Source organism: Salmo salar, chromosome 28, assembly GCF_965601325.2.
Source record: "Salmo salar chromosome 28, fSalSal1, whole genome shotgun sequence".
Taxonomy (NCBI): domain Eukaryota; kingdom Metazoa; phylum Chordata; class Actinopteri; order Salmoniformes; family Salmonidae; genus Salmo; species Salmo salar.
The window spans coordinates 14,537,343-14,557,181 of record NC_138318.1 but is presented as its reverse complement, the minus strand read 5'-3'; positions in this window follow the sequence as shown (position 1 = coordinate 14,557,181).

Sequence of the window (19,839 nt, the reverse complement as noted above, 5' to 3'; positions counted from 1 at the left end):
GAGAGGCCTTCTTGTGCCAGAAGTTAAAGCTTTGAAGCTCATAGTTTGCATGTGTGTTATTGGCTATCCTCAGTCTTGCATAGCATCACCACTATTACCTTGGTCGGTCTTGCGTGGCATTAACTGAATGTACAGTACCAGTCAAAAGTTTGGACACACCTACTCATTCAAGGGTTTTTCTTTATTTTTACTATTTTCTACATTGTAGAATAATAGTGAGGCATCAAAACTATGAAATATCACATATGGAATCATTTAGTAACAAAAAAAGTGTTAAACAAATCTAAATATATTTATATTTGAGATTCTTCAAATAGCCACCCTTTGCCTTGATGACAGCTTTGCAAACTCTTGGCATTCTCTCAACCAGCTTTAGGAGGTAGTCACCTGGAATGCATTTCAATTAACAGGTGTGCCTTCAGTTAATTTGTGGAATATCTTTCCTCCTTTATGCTTTTGAGCCAATCAGTTGTGTTGTGACAAGGTAGGGATGGTGTACAGAAGAAAGCCCTATTTGGTAAAAGACCAAAGTCCATATTATGTCAAGTACAGCTCAAATAAGCAAAGAGAAATTACAGTCCGTTATTACTTTAAGACATGAAGGTCACTCAATCCAGAAAATTTCAAGAACTTTGAAAGTTTATTCAATTGCAGTCGCAAAAACCATCAAGTGCTATGAAGAAATTGGCTCTCATGAGGTCCGCCACAGGAAAGGCCCAGAGTTACCTCTGCTGCAGAGGAAAAGTTCATTAGAGCACCTCAGATTGCAGCCCAAATAAATGCTTCACGGAGTTCAAGTAACAGACACATCTCAACATCAACTGTTCAGAGGAGACTGCGTGAATCAGGCCTTCATGGTCGAATTGCTGAAACGAAACCACAGCTAAAGGACACCAATAATAAGAAGAGACTTTCTTGGGGCAAGAAACACGAGCAATGGACATTAGACCAGTGGAAATCCAGATTTGAGATGTTCGGTTCCAAATGCTGGGTCTATGTGAGACGCAGAGTAGGTGAACGGATGATCTCCGCATGTGTGGTTCCCACCGTGAAGCATGGAGGATGAGGTGTGGGGGTGCTTTGCTGGTGACACTGTCTGTGATTTATTTAGAATTCAAGGCACACTTAACCAGCATGTCTACCACAGTATTCTGCAGCGATACACCATCACATCTGGTTGCGCTTAATGGGACTATCATTTGTTTTTCAACTGGACAATGACCCAAAACACACCTCCAGGCTGTGTAAGGGCTATTTTACCAAGAAGGCGAGTGATGAAGTGCTGCATCAGATGACCTGGCCTCCACAATCACCCAACCTCAACCCAATTGAGATGGTTTGGGATGAGTTGGACTGCAGAGTGAAGGAAAAGCAGCCCACAAGTTGTCATGCCCTGATCTGTTTCACCTGTTCTTGTGATTGTCTACCCCTCCTCTAGGTGTCACTTATTTTCCCCAGTGTCGCTTATTTATCCCTGTGTTTCCTGTCTTGTATGTTTTCAAGTCAACCAGCGTGTTTTTCCCGTGCTCCGGTTTTCTATTCTCTTTTTCTAGTCTTCCCGGTTTTGACCCTTGCCTGTTTTTTGTGGACTCCGTTCCAGCCTGCCTGACCCTTCTGCCTGCCCTGACATCGAGCCAGTCTGCCACTCTGTACCTCTTGGACTCAGAATCTAGTTTTGACCTTTTGCCTGTCCACGACCGTTCTCTTGCCTACTCCTTTTGGATATAAATAAACAACTAAGACTCTAACCATCTGCCTCCTGTGTCTGCATCTGGGTCTCACCTTGTGCCATTATAAAAGTGCTCAGCATATGGGGGAACTCCTTCAAGGACTGTTGGAAAAGCATTTCTCATGAAGCTGTTTGAGAGAATGCCCAGAGTGTGCAAAGCTGTCATCAAGGCAAAGGGTGACTACTTTTAAGAATATAAAATATATTTAGATATGTTTAACACTTTTGGGTTATTACATGATTCCATAAGTGTTACTTCATAGTGTTGATGGCTTCACTATTATTCTACAATGTAGAAAATAGTAAAAATAAAGAAAAACCTTTGATCAAGTAGGTATGTCCAAACTTGACTGGTACTGTATGCAAATGTTATGATCCGTTTGAGCATATACAACCAATGTTCTGACTGATGCTGGTCCATCAAAGCTTTTTAACTCCAATCTTGCCTGAATGGACAACAGAAAACAGGTGTTATCAAACTAAACTTATTAACTATAATTCTCATATTAAGATAATCGCTGTAGAGAATTACCTGTGGGACCGATATAATATATCAAACTATCTGTTCAAACAAGAAACAGGTTGGTATGTAGTCTAAGTGATGGTAAGTGAGTTACCCTCTTGATTGAATCAGGTCAATGAATGAGCTAGTTAAATATCAATGCTTCATCGGTGCTAGAGGGGAGTAGTATGGGCTGACGTGACGTCACTGCATACTTCCCATGAGTCATAGGCTGGAGGGTAGAAGGCAGAAATAAGAGTTCAGAAAGACCTTATGATGTTATAATTTAACGTAGGGCATGCCACTTTTTTATAAATAACAGTAGAGCCAGATAGAAATAGCGGCTTCTATTTTAGTTCGCTGTGTTTCTGTTGGATGCTTTCGTCTGGGGTGTGCATGCGAGCAGGCTAGAGAGCGGAGAATGTGTTTTGTTTCTCATTGTTTTCCTTGAAAAAGGAAAGAAAGAAGAGAGGAGAGAGCAGCCGGAACCCTTCGAAATCATTTTCAATCTGTAGAAAACTACCTACAATTGTCGAAATGATTAAACGTTCAGCAAACGATTGGAAAGAAGCTCTCCTCCAACCAACAGTCCAGAGTAAAGAAATGCTCATTTTGGTGTGATTGGAAATTGGTTGTTTTTTTATAGGTCTTGGTTCCTTGCCCTTCTCTCTGTCATTCCAGATATGAGTATCTTTTAAATAACAGAGAATAAATTGATTTAGTCTCATTTCAAAGCTCCCCACAATCCCTCAGACTGTAACAGTGGGTTTGGAGTTACTTCTAAGCCCTACTCTCATAGTTTGTGTTACGTGATCGTGACAAAGGTCAGAAGTGATGTCGTTTTTCATAGTGAATCTTAATTATACACTCCAATAGCAGTTACAGTACCATGAATCACCATTATGTGAAGACATTATGATGTGAAGACATTAGTCATTCCTCTCAAAGTGGGCTGGTTCTCTCTCTCTCTCTCTCTCTCTCTCTCCTCTCTCTCTCTCTCTCTCTCTCTCTCTCTCTCTCTCTCTCTCTCTCTCTCTCTCTCTCTCTCTCTCTCTCTCTCTCTCTCTCTCTCTGACTTTCTTTCTGTATTTCTCTCTCTCTCACACTCTTTCTCCGGTTGAAGCTATATGGTGTCCAATTACACACACACACATATACACACACACAAATCACCCCAGAACAGTGTCTGACAGTGATATTTGGTATGGGATCCCTCAGATCAACATATTTCCTTTTATTCAAATATCTCTCCGGTTTTATGCTATACATAAGAGTCCAAACCTGTTCAGTAATAATAACCTCTTCACATGATTATTTCATCTACATTATGAGAAACCTCATCACCTGGTTCAAAAATTACAACCTTGGATGCAGTGGCCCCGGCCAGCAGCCGTTCAGAGAAGTCCTGATGCCAAGTCAATGAGGAGCTCTTCCATGAGATGATTTGATGACAGAATTAGAGATTGACTTGAAAGGTTGAATATTTTATGTCTGGGTCCCAGTTCCAAGAAGTTCTATTGCCTGCCTTGGATGCAATCACTGTGTTGCCGAGGCATGGTTAGAGGGATATACTGCCACGTTCAGGTCAACTTCGCCCGTAGTGTAAAGCTCTAATGGCGTGGCAGTTTCAGCTCATGTTTGCTTAGGAAAAAAAATTGAACATAATAACAACATTAGTAAATGATAAGTGACTCAAGCAGAGTTGAAAGAGTAGAAACCAATGAGGCACCTACAGTACTGCCTGAACAGACTCCCATATGATGTAATGTTTCTCGAAGGCAATAGGGCAAGCACTAACACATGAAAGACGTTGGAAATTGGAAACAGATTTACAGATTTGACCTGACAAGTGTGTTTGTATGTATCCTGTTGTGTGTGTGTGTGTGTGTGTGTGTGTGTGTGTGTGTGTGTGTGTGTGTGTGTGTGTGTGTGTGTGTGTGTGTGTGTGTGTGTGTGTGTGTGTGTGTGTGTGTGTGTGTGTGTGTGTGTGTGTGTGTGTGTGTGTCCAGCTAGTCAGGTGGCCCTCCTGAATTACAATTCTGTTTTTGCCATCCGTGAAACACACACTAACACAGACAGGGCCAGGAAAGTCTTAATGCACAGACATGAGCCCCGAGGTGCAGTCTGCCTGCCTGCCTTTGTCAGCCAGCCGAGCCACCAGCCAAGCTCTATAAGACTCAGATCTCTCTCAATCTGCAGCCACTGAACTGAATTCTGCCCAGTTGTTTCTAATTAGGGCCCAGCTTCTGGGATCAGCCCAGCAGATACCTTCGTTCTGAACAGACGCTGTGGACCTCCTTCTATAAACAACCAAACCGTCTGCTTTCTGATCTGACTGGGCCTCATCAGACCCCACACACACACACACACACACACACACACACACCGACACAGACGGACACACTAGGTCTCATGAGACCCAAACCCCCTATCCGCTGTTCGCCCTGTTCGCCCCAGCCAAAATGTCTACACGTCTTCGCCGCTCGCTACACTTTTGACTTATAATCTTATTTTGAATTTTGGTTGATGTCACAGAGCAAGCATCCCTGAAGATAACTGTGTGTGCCAGGAGAGATCTAAACACAATGTCTCACAGCAAGATCCCTGAAACGCAACAATGTCAGAACTAGTGCTATCAAACCATCTTTCTGGAGCAGCGCTCAAGTGCTTCCATTTCGATATTTACTCAACATGCCTGTAGTCTGTCTCGCTCTCTCGCCTTCTCTCTTGCTCTCCTCTCCTTACTCGCTCTCCTCTCGTGTGCACATTCTCTCTCACTCTCCCTCTCTCTCTATCCCTTACTCAGTTGCTCCCTGAGTAAGTGGGAAAAAAACATTCCAAACCTACCTGCAATATTCACAAACAGTTCCGAGCTATTTTCCCTATCCGTCTCTCTTTTTCTAAATCTGATAATCTGAGAGGGAGAATAATGTGATTCACCTTTGCATTATCACCCTAGCTTCAATGAAGGCTATTATCATCTTCTTAGGTTACCCATCCAAAGCCTACAGTTATGAATCTTAATAGATCTGTCTTTGAAGCCTGTATCACACAGCATAGTTTAGTGAAATATATTCATCCTCTGTTGTCACACTTTGATTACTAAAGTAGGAGTGAATCAAGAAACTGTTACAAGCGCTTAATATTGAGCAAGTCAAGTAAAGGACAGCTAGGTTACGAGTCTTTCATCAATGACATACGGTATTATTTCATGATATTTATGTTATAAGCTGGGTTATTTCTATGCCAGTACTAATAACTTTTAGAAGCTCTACCTGATGTTTGCAATAGATACATCCTTATCAACCAGGTGAAAAGAGGTTCAGCATTCTCTCCATACCAAGGCTGCCTGGAGTCAATTCCATCTCAATTCAGGAGAACTAAATGTACTGAAACTCTCATTCAAGAATTGAAAAAGTGGCATATTGGATTGTTCAATTCAATCCACCAATTTATTTGAAAAATATACTGTATTTAATTGTATTTCATTTTCAATTCGTAAATATATATGTGTTTAAATTCATGATTTGACAAATTGACCCACACCCTGCTCCCTAGAAGCAGGGCTAGAAGAAAAGATTGCACAATACTCACTCTGATCATTCAACAGAAGACCTGTTGCTGTAGAGAAGGGGAATCCTGATCCACCTTAGGGATGTCCTCACCCGACCTCCCCCAGGTTCAGATAGTACTGTAGTGACTGAGGTGTGAGTTCTCACTAAGTATTCTCCCCTCCCTGTCGCCTTGCTAGAGCCCAGATCTGGTACTAACTCTAAGTCTATTTATAATCAGCACTGCGTTGTTTGCCGACCGTGTCCGGGTTGTTACCAGTCTAGGGCCTTATCACAGAGCTCTATTTGAGAGCGTGGTGAGGTCATCGGACAAGAGTGATTTCTAGAAAATCATCTGAAACGATGGGTAATTAAGAGTTTCGGTGGTCACCTTGGTAACGATACAAGGCAGATACGATACAACACAAAGACAAACTATTCAGATGTTCTGGATTTCATTCATACACAGTTATTGCTTAATCATCACAACTTTTTTCATACTCAGGTACAAAAATCAAACACGTAAAAGAATCACGGATGTACTGTATACTGTGCTTAGCAATGATGAAAAGTTTAATTTGGGGTCAGACTGGGTCTCTCTGGGTCATATAATATTGACTACAGATGTAGGATCTTAATTTGATCAACCTGTTGCGGGACAACTTTATTGCAACGCAAGAAATATAAAACTTGTAGTGTATTTAAGGTTTAAATAGGCTTCTGAAGTTTGTCATTTCCACTTAAACATTTTTGACTTGATTTTCCCTTACAAAAAATGTATCAAACCCTACAAAAGACATTGAAAATAGTAGACAACAGTGTAAACTCTTCAGGGGGTATGTAGCAAATTATTATTTAATAACTGCCAATAATGTAATAGCTGCTAATAATGTAATAACTTTTGCCTTTATAATGTAATAAATGCTGAATGCATAACATACTACAGTTTTTGCGCATAATGTAATAATTGTATTATTATTATTACACTATGCGTTGATTATTACATTATAAAGTGGTTTTAAAAATGCATCAATAGTGTAATAACTTCAACAATTAATTTAATAACAATCTAAAATCTCTCTCTTTCTTTAATGGCATGTCTATTAAAACCTCTAAAAGTCTATGCCTTTGGGGGTTTGGAATTGTTAAGATGGTCATTTAGCTATTTGATTTGGATTTTTTTGGACCCCTGTAGGTATAACACTTTTTCTATAAAAAATGATTTGATAAAATATTGAATTTGCCCTTTAATACTATAGCCCATAGAAATGCATTGAATAACACATTCTAGGAGATATAAGAAAGCTAAGCAAATACTTTTTTTTTTTCGACACCTACAGTTGAAGTCAGAAGTTTACATACACCTTAGCCAAATACATTTAAACTCAGTTTTTCACAATTCCTGACGTTTAATAATAGTAAAAATCCCTGTTTTAGGTCAGTTAGGATCACCAATTTATTTTAAGAATATGAAATGTCAGAATAATAGTAGAGAGAATGATTGATTTCAGCTTTTATTACTTTCATCACATTCCCAGTGGGTCAGAAGTTTACATACACTCAATTAGTATTTGGGAGCATTGCCTTTAAATTGTTTAACTTGGGTCAAACATTTTGGGTAGCCTTCCACATGCTTCCCACAATAAGTTAGGTGCATTTTGGCCCATTACTCCTGACAGAGCTGTAGGCCTCCTTGCTCGCACACGCTTTTTCAGTTCTGCCCACAAATTTTCTATAGGATTGAGGTCAGGGCTTAGTGATGGCCACTCCAATACCTTGACTTTGTTGTCCTTAAGCCATTTTGCCACAACTTTGGATGTATGCTTGGGGTCATTGTCCATTTGGAAGACCCATTTGCGACCAAGCTTTAACTTCCTGACTAATGTCTTGAGATGTTGCTTCAATATATCCACATAATTTTCCTCCCTCATGATGCCATCTATTTTGTGAAGTGCACCAGTCACTCCTGCAGCAAAGCACCCCCACAACATGATGCTGCCACCCCCGTGCTTCACGGTTGGGATGGTGTTCTTCGGCTTGCAAGCCTCCCCCTTTTTCCTCCAAACATAACAATAGTCATTATGGCCAAACAGTTATATTTTTGTTTCATCAGACCAGAGAACATTTCTCCAAAAAGTACAATCTTTGTCCCCATGTGCAGTTGCAAACCGTAGTCTGGCTTTTTTATGGCAGTTCTGGAGCACTGGCTTCTTCCTTGCTGAGCGGCCTTTCAGGTTATGTCGATATAGGACTCGCTTTACTGTGGATATAGATACTTTTGTACCTGTTTCCTCCAGCATCTTCACATGGTCCTTTGCTGTTGTTCTGGGATTGATTTGCACTTTTCGCACCAAAGTACGTTCATCTCTAGGAGACAGAACTCTCCTTCCTGAGCGGTATGACGGCTGCGTGGTCCCATGGTGTTTATACATGCGTACTATTGTTTGTACAGATGAACGTAGTACCTTCAGGCATTTGGAAATATCTCCCAAGGATGAACTAGACTTGTGGAGGTCTACAATTTTTTTCTGAGGTCTTAGCTGATTTCTTTTGATTTTCCCATGATGTCAAGCAAAGATGCACTGAGTTTGAAGGTAGGCCTTGAAATACATCCACAGGTACACCTCCAATTCACTCAAATTATGTCAATTAGCCTATCAGAAGCTTCTAAGGCCATAACATAATTTTCTGGAATTTTCCAAGCCGTTTAAAGGCAGAGTCAACTTAGTGTATGTAAACTTCTGACCCACTGGAATTGTGATACAGTGAATTAAGTGTGAAATAATCTGTCTGTAAGCAATTGTTGGGAAAATGAATTGTGTCATGCACAATGTAGATGTCCTAACCGACTTGCCGAAACTATAGTTTGTTAACAAGAAATTAGTGGAGTGGTTGAAAAAGGAGTTTTAATGACTCCAACCTAAGTGTATGTAAACTTCCGACTTCAACTGTATATACTGTAACCCCTATTTTTGTTGGCACAAAACTACCTCCGTAGATTTTGTTAAAACTGGTACCATTTACCATGTACGGAGAATGCCATTGTGTTCATGAGAGTCTCATCTTTCTATAGAGTGGTCATATTAGTTTGCAGTCCAAACCGTTTGTTTGGACGCTACAGATGTTTTTGTGAGAAGACTGATTTTTGGGTTGTCTCATGGTCTGACAAGCACCGCTGTAGCTCTGCCACGTTTCACCGCAGATGCGGAAAGGTGACATTGGCGGATGCAGTGGATTGAGACCCAGATGCAATGCAAAAAAAACAGATATCTCTAGTTCTAAGTCTATGTAAATACAGCTGATAGACCCAAGTGGACCCGAATGGACCCAAAAACTTCTCTGCATTGACTATAGCATATTTATTTTCATCTAATAAGGTGAATATATTGACTTATAGAAGGCCTAGCCAACGAATAAATACCTATTCGTTAACCAGAAGAGCAACTTGGCTGATACATTTTTTTAAATTCTCACTAGGGTCCAATCGGGTCTGGTCTAGACCGGGACTTGTTAGGGTACGGGTCGGATATAAGTCTTGTCATCGGGTCCATTTGGGTTTGGGTCTGATTGTTCTAGGGTCCGTTCGGATCCCCCTTTAAAAACAAATATTGAGTCTGTTTGGTTACGAGTGTGATTGTCCTCGGGTCCGTTCGGGTCCGGTTCCAACATTTTGGACCCGAGAAGACCTCTAATCCATTACCACAAGAGACTTGCAAAGGGAAGGGGGGGGTGTTACTATTGCACTTCCATTCTGACCTTGCAAACATCCAGTGTCGTCAGAAAAAATACAATTAATTTGAAGACACACCTTGCATTCATGTGATTAGCCAAATTGTAATGATCACAAAAATATTCAACAGGAGTTTCACTCCTCATTACAAACTGGGAATTAGACAAAACTTCCAGACGACCATGACACAACATCCGTACAACTCGTGACGTTCTGGAGACACATTTTTGTTTTCAGGGTAACATTTTTTTAAACATTGCATATCAGTTGAGATTTTCGTAGTAGTTTGCAAAAAAAAGCAGCACACACACACACACACACACACACACACACACACACACACTCACTGATTCACTGACTGACTGGGGTTATGGGTGTTTATTGGAGGGTCAATCGTGTAATTTGAAAGTCTTGATGTACTGCTTCAGGAATGTGGTTTGGTTTGTAGTCAGCTATTACTGAAGCATGAAACTTCATATGCATAAAAAAAAGATAGTGAATATTGCATTATTGATTAAAGTTATTATACTATTTATGGAAAAACATCTTCATAATGTAATAGCCAACACATAATGTAATAATTATTACATTATGCTCAACAAAGTTATTATGTTTGTGTTCAGCATATATATTACATTATTGGAAAAGTATTTCATTATCAGCATTTATTACATTATAAATGCAAACATTATTACGTTATTAGAAGATATTACATTATTGGCATTTTATTACATTATCAGTTGCTACAGGGTGGTTTATTTTTGACAGACAGGCTGGTCTCTGGGAAAATTGGAGCTGGTTAGAATGATGGCAAGTTAGCAGGCATTAGGAGCTCTGTGGGATACCCACAGGCTAGCTCATCTGATATGCTGTAGAGGTGAGGAGTAATATATTCAAGTCCATCTGGTATACATAGGAAGCTAGAGCAGTTAGTTGAACACTAAAGCTTCAAAACAGTCTGAGGATCAGAGATGTAAAGTAACTAACTACAACTACTATACTTACTGTAATTGAGTAGCTTTTACAACTATACATTTTTTTTGGTATTTTTTTTGTCAATAATTTGGCTTCTACTTGAGTAAAATGTCATTGAAGTCACAGTACTTCTACTTGAGTAGGATATTTCAGTACTCTTTCCACCCCTGTTGAATGAGCGAAAGAGGGAGTTTGAGTGAGTGAGTGAGTGAGTGAGTGAGTGAGTGAGTGAGTGAGTGAGTGAGTGAGTGAGTGAGTGAGTGAGTGAGTGAGTGAGTGAGTGAGTGAGTGAGTGAGTGAGTGAGTGAGTGAGTGAGTGAGTGAGTGAGTGAGTGAGTGAAAGATTATGAATAGGTGAGTGAATGTCAGCCGGTCCCATAGACAAGTAAGTAACAGGGGTGAATGAGGGATTTTATGGGTGATAGACATGTTTATCTGTAGAGTCTGAAGTACAGTATATTGAAGTCTGGCAAATGTATTATTTTTTTTTAAAAAGCAGAGGTAAACTGAGCCTTCAGGTGACCAAAAGCCCTATCCGCCCCAGCTGACCACTACAGTCGCACCGGTCCCCCCTTCAGCAAGGAGGTAATGGGAGCTACCTGACCAAAGCCCCGGATAAACCTCCGGTAGTAGTTGGCAAACCCTAAGGACCGCTGCACCTCCTTTACCGTGGTTGGAGTCGGCCAATTACGCACGGAAGAAATGCAGTCACCCTCCATCTCCAACCCTGACGCGGACAGGCGGTACCCGAGGAAGGAGACGGACTGTTGGAAGAACAGACATTTCTCAGCCTTAACGTATAGGTCATGCTCCAACAGTCGACCAAGCACCTTGTGCACCAGGGACACATGCTCGGCGTGTGTAGCGGAGTATATTAGAATGTCATCTATATACACCACTACACCCTGCCCATGCAGGTCCCTGAAAATCTTGTCTACAAATGATTGGAAGACTGATGGAGCATTCATTAACCCGTACGGCATGACGAGGTACTCATAGTGCCCAGAGGTGGTACTAAATGCCGTCTTCCACTCATCCCCCCTCCGGGATACGCACCAGGTTGTAAGCGCTCCTGAGATGCAATTTGGTGAAGAAACGTGCCCCGTGCAATGACTCTGTCACACTGGCTATGAGCGGCAGCGGGTAACTGTACTTCACCGTGATCTGATTTATACCTCTATTGTCAATGCACGGCCGAATGTACAGTGGGGGGAAAAAGTATTTGATCCCCTGCTGATTTTGTACGTTTGCCCACTGACAAAGAAATGATCAGTCTATAATTTTAATGGTAGGTTTATTTGAACAGTGAGAGACAGAATAACAACAAAAATATCCAGAAAAGCGCATGTCAGAAATGTTATAAATTGATTTGCATTTTAATGAGGGAAGTATTTGACCCCCTCTCAATCAGAAAGATTTCTGGCTCCCAGGTGTCTTTTATACAGGTAACGAGCTGAGATTAGGAGCACACTCTTAAAGAGAGTGCTCCTAACCGCAGCTTGTTACCTGTAAAAAAGACACCTGTCCACAGAAGCAATCAATCGATCAGATTCCAAACTCTCCACCATGGCCAAGACCAAAGAGCTCTCCAAGGATGTCAGGGACAAGATTGTAGACCTACACAAGGCTGGAATGGGCTTCAAGACCATCGCCAAGCAGCTTGGTGAGAAGGTGACAATATTTGGTGCGATTATTCGCAAATGGAAGAAACACAAAAGAACTGTCAATCTCCCTCGGCCTGAGGCTCCATGCAAGATCTCACCTCGTGGAGTTGCAATGATCATGAGAACGGTGAGGAATGAGCCCAGAACTACACGGGAGGATCTTGTCAATGATCTCAAGGCAGCTGGGACCATAGTCACCAAGAAAACAATTGGTAACACACTACGCCGTGAAGGACTGAAACCCTGCAGCGCCCGCAAGGTCCCCCTGCTCAAGAATACATATACATGCCCGTCTGAAGTTTGCCAATGAACATCTGAATGACTCAGAGGACAACTGGTGAAAGTGTTGTGGTCAGATGAGACCAAAATGGAGCTCTTTGACATCAACTCAACTCGCTGTGTTTGGAGGAGGAGGAATGCTGCCTGTGACCCCAAGAACACCATCTCCACCGTCATACATGGAGGTGGAAACATTAGGCTTTGGGGGTGTTTTTCTGCTAAGGGGACAGGACAACTTCACCGCATCAAAGGGACGATGGACGGGGCCGTGTACCGTCAAATCTTGGGTGAGAACCTCCTTCGCTCAGCCAGGGCGTTGAAAATGGGTCGTGGATGGGTATTCCAGCATGACAATGACCCAAAACACACGGCCAAGGCAACAAAGGAGTGGCTCAAGAAGAAGCACATTAAGGTCCTGGAGTGGCCTAGCCAGTCTCCAGACCTTAATCCCATAGAAAATCTGTGGATGGAGCTGAAGGTTCGAGTTGCCAAACGTCAGCCTCGAATCCTTAATGACTTGGAGAAGATCTGCAAAGAGGAGTGGGAAAAAATCCCTCCTGAGATGTGTGCAAACCTGGTGGCCAACTACAAGAAACGTCTGACCTCTGTTATTGCCAACAAGGGTTTTGCCACCAAGTACTAGGTCATGTTTTGCAGTGGGGTCAAATACTTATTTCCCTCATTAAAATGTAAATAATTTTATAACATTTTTGACATGCGTTTTTCTGGATTTTTTGTTGTTATTCTGTCTCTCACTGTTCAAATAAACCTACTATTAAAAAAATAGACTGATCATTTCTTTGTAAGTGGGCAAACGTACAAAATCAGCAGGGGATCAAATACTTTTTTCCCCCACTGTATCCCTGTCCCAGAGATTCGGAGATATATGTTTCCATTGCCGCCGTCTCCTCCTGTGACAGAGGATACACGTGACTCCTGGGAAGTGCTGCGTCTAGCAGGAGATTTATCTCACAATCCCCCCCGTCGATGGGGTTATAGTTGAGTCGCTTTCTTTTTACAGAAAGTGAGAGCCAAATCGGCATATTCAGAGGGGATGTGTATGGTGGAGACCTGGTTTGGGCTCTCCACCGTAGTTGCACCTATGGAAACACCTACACACCTCCCTGAGCACTGATGTGACCATCCCTTAAGAGCCCTCTGTTGCCACGAAATAGTAGGGTCATGATAGGCCAACCAGGGAAGCCCCAACACCACAGGAAACGCAGGAGAATCGATCAGGAAGAGACTAATTCTCTCCTCATGACCCTCCTGCGTTATCATACATAGTGGAGCAGTGGCCTCCCTAATCAGGCCCGACCCTAAAGGACGACTATCTAAGGCATGTACAGGAAAGGGCACATCAACAGGAACAATCGGGATCTCTAATCTAAGTGCAAATGAACAGTCAATAAAGTTCCCAGCTGTGCCTGAATCTACTAGCGCCTTATGCTGGGAATGCGGGGAAAACTCAGGAAATTCTATACATACACACGTGCGCAACAGGGAGCTCTGGGTGAGTCGGGTGCCTACTCACCTGGGATGATCCACCAGTGCCCTGCCTGCTGCCTCGACTCCCTGGGGAACCTCCCCAGCACCGACCAGCAGTGTGCCCTCTGCGGCCACATGTGGTGCAGGAAACGCTTCCCCCTCCGGTCACCCTTAGAGCAGCACCTCCAAGCTCCATAGGTGTAGGATCGGAGATGCTGGGGGATGGAATGGACGGACCCCAATCCGGACGTCCGCGGGTGGCCAACAGGTTATCCAGCCAGATGGATAAATCCACCAGCTGGTCGAGGGTAAGGGTGGTGTCCCTGCATGCCAGCTCCCGACGAACGTCCTCATGTAGACTACACCGGTAATGGTCGATCAGGGCCCTCTCATTCCATCCCTCGCTGGCAGCCAGGGTCCTGGAGTCCAGTGCGAATTCCTGTGCTCTCCTCATCCCCTGTCTGAGATGGAACAAGCGTTCCCCCGCCGCTCTCCCCTCAGGTGGATGATCGAAGACCAGCCGGAAGCGGCGGGTGAAATCCTCATAGCGTACCAACGCTGCGTCTATTCCTCCCCATTCGGCGTTGGCCCACTCAAGTGCTTTCCCCGACAAACAGGAGATGAGGGCGGACACACTCTCGTATCCCGAGGGAGCCGGGTGGACGGTTGCCAGGTAGAGCTCCAACTGGAGCAGGAACCCCTGGCACCCGGCAGCCGTCCCATCATATGCCCTCGGGAGCGAGAGCCGAATCCCACTGGGTCCAGGTGACAGAGGGGTGGACAGCGGTGTGGGTTGGGGTGAAGTTGATAGGGGTGTGGGAAAACCCCCTCTCTCCCATCGCTCCATGGTGTGCTGCTGGACGCGCTCCTCCACTGGTAACGGAGGACTTGGTGCACCTGCTGACTCCATATGAGGTGCGTGTTTCTGTCAGGTGTCAGTGTGCAGTGGTAGGACAGAGTCAGGCGCAGGACACAGAACTGAGTAAAAGATGTACTTTACTCGAAAAGAAACAACAATAATTTCCACGCAGGGAAAAACACACCAGCGCACAGAAGTCTAGAACACTAAACAAAGAACAAACACGCACAAACCATGTGGGAACCAGAGGGTTAAATAGGGAATAAATTATAACATAATGGGAACCAGGTGTGTACAATCAAGACAAAACAAATGGAAAAAGAAACGTAGATCGGTGGTAGCTAGAAAGCCGGTGACGTCAACCGCCGAACGCCGCCTGAACAAGGAGAGGCACCAACTTCGGAGGAAGTCGTGACAGTGATGATCAAGGTGATGACAAAGGAGTTGTGTAAAGCCAAAGCAGAAACAGACTGGTATTCCAAGCTACCTCACGTCATTGCGCCACTCTAATGATTCAGCGAAGACAAATGCGTGACTCAATGGTTTTTCTACCTCAATTATAACCATGAACTATATTCTCATTTATGAAAAAAAGGTTCTAAAATGTAAAAAATGCTCTCTTGAAATGTGTGGAGAAGTCGGCACCACCACTGATTGATGGAACTGTTACAGGGTCTACCTAACAATCTAACAATTGTCTAAATTTAGATCTGATTCCGTATTGCTGTTTTCCCCCCTGTCGGTCTATGTGGCCCAGGACCCAGTTATTACATCAGTTTTAGCCGTTTTGACTGAGTGCGCTCAAGGACTGGGCTGAGAACACAATGTCATCCAACCGTAACAGAAACTGTTGGTATGTTGAACCTTACCCAGCATGGGGTGTAATGACAAAACAAGCACGATTATTCACATCCAGATATATTATACTCTACCCAGTGCAAACTGAAAACATGCTCATATTAGTGCCTGTCTCTTCGCACAGGGTGGTATGGAAGGCCTGAGAGGCCAGAGATCTGGGTTGCCTCAAAGCCCCATTTAAATTCCTAAAATCTTTATTTACAAATTATTATATACATTCCTATCACAATGGTTAAAAAAACATATTTTGTGTACAGGTGGTATAGGTTGATTTCAGTAAAAAGATGAAAGCGCAAAATAATGGCATCTACTGACAAACTCCTTTACAAAGTCTTTGGCTTGCTAAATTATCCATGGGGAATCAAATTGTCAAACGTTTGAAAGTACCGTAGTTCAGAAAACATTTTCATCTAAACACATAGTTACATTTATCTCTAATCTGATATACTTGATTAAATAAGGCTTTCAACAGCAACCAGCAATGGTGGCCAAATATCTGTTTTCTCCAAGCCTGGATGCTTAAGTGAAAGCCCTTAGATGTGCATTGATCAGACATGGCTTGGTGGGCTACAAGTAGGTAAGCTGAACTATACACGATTTGAGGAAGGGGAAAAGAGGTATTGCAAAGCATGCTATTCAATATATTATTACAACCATTCAGAGGGACTCTGTGGGTTTGGAACCCTGTAAGTATTACTTTCCTCCGACTGTGACTGGACCACACTGCCTCCCACAGACTACAGGCCCAGTAACTACATACAGATGCTAGGATGTTGCTTCACTGAGTGATGATACCTATCAGAGGACTAAGACTATTCTAGAAATATTGGCACAAACAGTTTAGAAGGCGCCGGAGAAGTCCCGTTCATTCCATATCAGCATGATAGACATCAAAGAATTTGAAGGGAGATGGGCTAAATGATCTGTCCTGTTTGGTGCAGTCTTGTTTTCTGTGTCTGTCTCCCATTGAAAGAGACGCGAATTGGACTTGTTCCCCCCCTTAAGGAACAAGGCAATGGATCCAAAATGCTGCCATGATCGTCGTTATTGAAGCTATATTAGGCCTGTATTGGATTACCCCAGTTAGAAACCACCTGACCCCCCCCCCACAATGTGCATGTTTATAATGTGATGAAGGCACATAACAACTATCTTATGTCAGGGAGTAATGCATTCAGACTGTTCAATAGCAAATGCCTTTCATGCACACTGGATTTATGACTTGGTCGCACAGGCGGTTTATTTAATATATCAAAAGCGTGTATCAATGGTTTGGAAAGTGTTCACACGCCAAGGCACAAAATTAGATTTATGAACTTTATAATCAACATCCTTTCAACGTCTCTAGCTGTGTAACATGTAAGCCGTTTCTTCTGCTACACGTTACTGTTGTTTTTTCCCCAAGGTTCGTCCGTGCGGTGATTTCCAGATTTCACACTGCAAATCGCATGTAAGAATACAACGTTAACATTTTTGCTGACATCATATTTATATTAAACATATTTTTGTTCTATAATGTGTGTATGTTAGCTTTAAGGTGCATTGGTTTGGGAGGCTGAAAACAGATTGTTTCAGAGCAAAAGGGAATCATTTGAGAAATGTTGAACGGTATATTTTCAACAAACAGTTTTTCATAACTTTTAAACTTTTGCCGCAACTAACTTTAAAAGCCTTGATAGAGTGAGTCTAAGGCCATAACTTAACAGGCGTGTGTATACATGTATTTAAAGGCTTATGACAAACAGTGACAAATAAAATTGACATTTTTCTCTCTGCTTTCTCCCGGGTGTCTAAACATCATGTAGTCAGTGACTTTAATATGTCAAAGGAGTATGAAACATATCCTTTCCTAGCCAACATAAACACACCACTGTTGTTTCTAAATCTACTGGGACATCTCCACACAGTCAAGCTAGGTTGCACAGCTTACAGAAGAATCAATTTATGATTTGTCTTCAGTCCGCTACAAAGGTCTTCACTTCAGTAGTTTCATAGCTGTTGGACCATGGAAACAACGCGGCAGGAATAATGGATGTCTCTCTAACACTATCCAGGGTTATAGGAGTCGTAACATAGCTAAGGCTTTTGACATTTGACATTGTGCTTGTTGGTGGAGTACGCATATAGAAGTTTACATTTTTTAAATTCAAATTTTTCATACTTCTTTGAATAACATGTCTATTTTCTCAGACTTTTATGATATAATTTTAAGATTAAGAGGAATACAGTGTATTAGTCATACTAACAATACATTAATATTAGACTAAAATGTCTTCTCTGTCACTTAACATGTTTAAATTATATAACATAACTCTTATCAAGCTATTTCTTCTCCATTTTAGATCATACAGACTTTATGATTGACTAAACATGTCTGATTGAGTCGATAGCCATAATGCGCACATACATTTACATTTTAGCAGACGCTCTTATCCAGAGCGACTTACAGTAGTTAATGCATACTTTTCAAACATTTTATACATTTTCGTACTGGCCCCCCGTGGGAATCGAACCCACAACCCTGGCATTGCAAACACCATGCTCTACCAACTGAGCCACACGGGTCCAGTACTTACTGTACCTGCTGTATTGGTACTTAAAGGCCCAGTGCAGTCAAAATTCAGTTTATCTGTGTTCTGTGTCATATTTGTACAACAGCTGATAAAACTAACAATGTAAAAGTGTGAACAAATGTGATCAGTGTTATTTCCTGATAGTTGCTTGTTGAAAATACAATCTACACAAGAACTTCTAATCAGCAGGTTTTGCATAGGTGGAGTTATGGCCTGCCTAGTGACATCACCAGGCGATATAAGTTAATAGACCAATAACAAAGAGCGTTCCAAACCTTTCTGCCAATAACCGCTAGTTTTCAGGTTACATATCCCTCCGATTAGGCCCCTCTAATTAGGTCCCTCACTCTGAGTGCTCCCAAGCAATCCTACAATGGTTCCTCCTTGTCCCGAGCTTGCACTGCAGGACTTAGAGGTACCAAGCGTCACGGCTTCATTGCTCCAGACCACCACAAGGGGGAGTTAGTGCACTCATTATGCATTTGGGTCCCAAGATTTTTATATGACCAATCATATCATGTGATTCCAATGACGAAGTTTAACGCGAGCCACCCTTGCCTTGTGGAGTTCTTCAACAAAGATGGCTGACAAAACATTACGGTGGAACCAGATGTAAGTTGTTATAACATCATAACTAGTCAAGCAAAAAATGTACAATTGAGAGGAATATGTTAGTTATTGTAGAGACAAACGTTTGTGCATATTTTTTTTGTCATAAAGTTAATTTACAAAAATCGCTATTTAGCAAGTTATCTGACTAGCTAACATTAGCCAGCTAGCTAGTGTCAGGAGAATGAATTTGTAATTTGGGTTGTTTAATGTTTTAGGGAAACAAGGGATGTAAAGAATCTTCTTTAAAAGTTATGTCATACTGTGGCACACCCTGCGTGCTGCTGCAGCATTCTGTGGCACGTCATTTAATTCTCAGCCATTTCTTCTGTTACTGCAAGTTATTGCTAGTTTGACCACCAGAGGGCATCTTTGAGAAGCATTTGATAGTATTCAGTATTGGCATTACCAGAGAATTTAAAACCTTTTTTGTAATAACATAGTATATGGAATTGATTTTAGAATTCTTTCTTGGGAAATGTCTGTTTCTTTTTGACAAATTTAATAGAATCCTTAAGATTCTATTGATGCCCCAATGAATCAATCTAAGTAACAGAATTTTCAAAAAACATCAAAATCCGTCAGTTTAAACTAGAGATTTCTGTGAATCCACCGCATCCGCATATGTCGGCCTTCATCGTCAGCGGTAGAAGGTGGCCGAGCTTCAACAATGTTTGTCAGACCACAAAGACGTCTGTAGCGTCTGAATGGTTTGGCCTACAAACTACTATGACCACTCTATGGAAAGATGAGACTCTCACGAACATGATGGTGTTCTCTTCAGACGAGCCCCATGGAACTCGCCTGAAGTTGGTGCCGCTGATGTGCCAACTTCTGTCTGTAGTGTCCTGAACAGTTTGGGCTACAAACTAATATGAAATCGAATCAAATTTTAATTGTCACGTTTCGTAAACAACAGGTGTAGACAGTGAAATGGTTACTTACGGCCCTTCCCAACAATCCAGAATACAATAAAAAAATGTAATAATAATAATAATTTTTTTAAATTGTAACATGAGGAA